Below are 1,072 nucleotides of genomic sequence, written 5' to 3'. Positions count from 1 at the left end.
GAGGCTCCTAGTAATGGAAATCGCTACCCAGCGGGTACACACCATGATCATACGAAGCACAGGTTAGGACTCGGAATCAAGTGGCGCCGCAGGAAGTTTACGCAACCAACACGACCGCAATTCCAAACTATATATATCACCGTAGCCGTTTGGCTCAAGGTAAATATCAGGTCCTCTCACTCGACTGCAACCGAAAGGTGAATGTCAGTGATGACCCTTTTTCATGGCTACTCACCTCCCAACACCATTTCGAATTCTATTCCCCACGCCCCATGGACAAGGTTGTTCGCCGTGAACTTATTAGCCAGCTGAAACGACCAGCATGCCTAGCTTGGCGAAGATCAGTCAAACCCCGCGTTCAACCTGATGCGCTCGGAAACATTGCGCAGGGGTCGGAAGGGGCCAATAAAAACCTGCATCATCCGAGAATCGAACTCGGGTCACAACGATGGCAACGTTGTATTCTACCACTAGACCAATGATGCGAACCGGTGAAGTAATTTCTCCCTCTCCCGCTCTCAAGATCGACTGTGAATCTATTGACTGAACACTAAAATTGTAGAATGCATCAAGTTGATTCCATAGATTCAACCCTTTAATAAGTGAATTCCGATGCGGGGACTCGAACCCCGGTCGCGTGGGTGAAAACCACGAATCCTAACCAGCTAGACTACATCGGAACTTCCGCACTCCAGCAGACCGTGGGTTCGATCCTCCCAAGCTCCATTGGATCGAATAATCGTCGCTAGCTAGAATTTAGCAGGACCGATTGACCACCGTGCAATTGGCCACCCGTGTGTCACCCAAAAACTCATTTTGACCCGCTTGACTTGTTGATCCTCCCCCAATCCCTTACTTTAGATGCAATGAGTTAAGGACAAGATAACGGTGACTCCGTCCCGAAAATGGTGAAGAAAAGTTATCCAATAACCTTTTCTATTCACGGTTATTCTGTGTCACCAATCACCACTAATTGCTTGTATGAGAATACCATCAATTCCGTAAATAACCGCAAATGAGATGTATACGGAGTGATGCCTTAAACTGGCTACAGCATTGGACTGATTACTGT

The 1,072-nt window shown here is 47.6% G+C and overlaps 2 non-coding genes across 2 annotated transcripts; both read right to left on the bottom strand.

The window, feature by feature from the left end:
* Positions 1–414: 414 nt before the first annotated feature.
* On the bottom strand, positions 415–485 carry Pmar_PMAR007977. Its single transcript has one exon. It is a non-coding gene; the product is annotated as a tRNA-Gly (tRNA).
* A 122-nt stretch (positions 486–607) lies between these two features.
* Pmar_PMAR007976 lies at positions 608–680 on the bottom strand. Its single transcript has one exon. It is a non-coding gene; the product is annotated as a tRNA-Glu (tRNA).
* Positions 681–1,072: the final 392 nt, after the last annotated feature.

This window comes from Perkinsus marinus (genome assembly GCF_000006405.1).
Source record: "Perkinsus marinus ATCC 50983 genomic scaffold scf_1104296960698, whole genome shotgun sequence".
Lineage (NCBI taxonomy): Eukaryota > Perkinsozoa > Perkinsida > Perkinsidae > Perkinsus > Perkinsus marinus.
The sequence above is the reverse complement of the archived record's forward strand: the minus strand, read 5'-3'. Positions and strand labels throughout refer to the sequence as shown.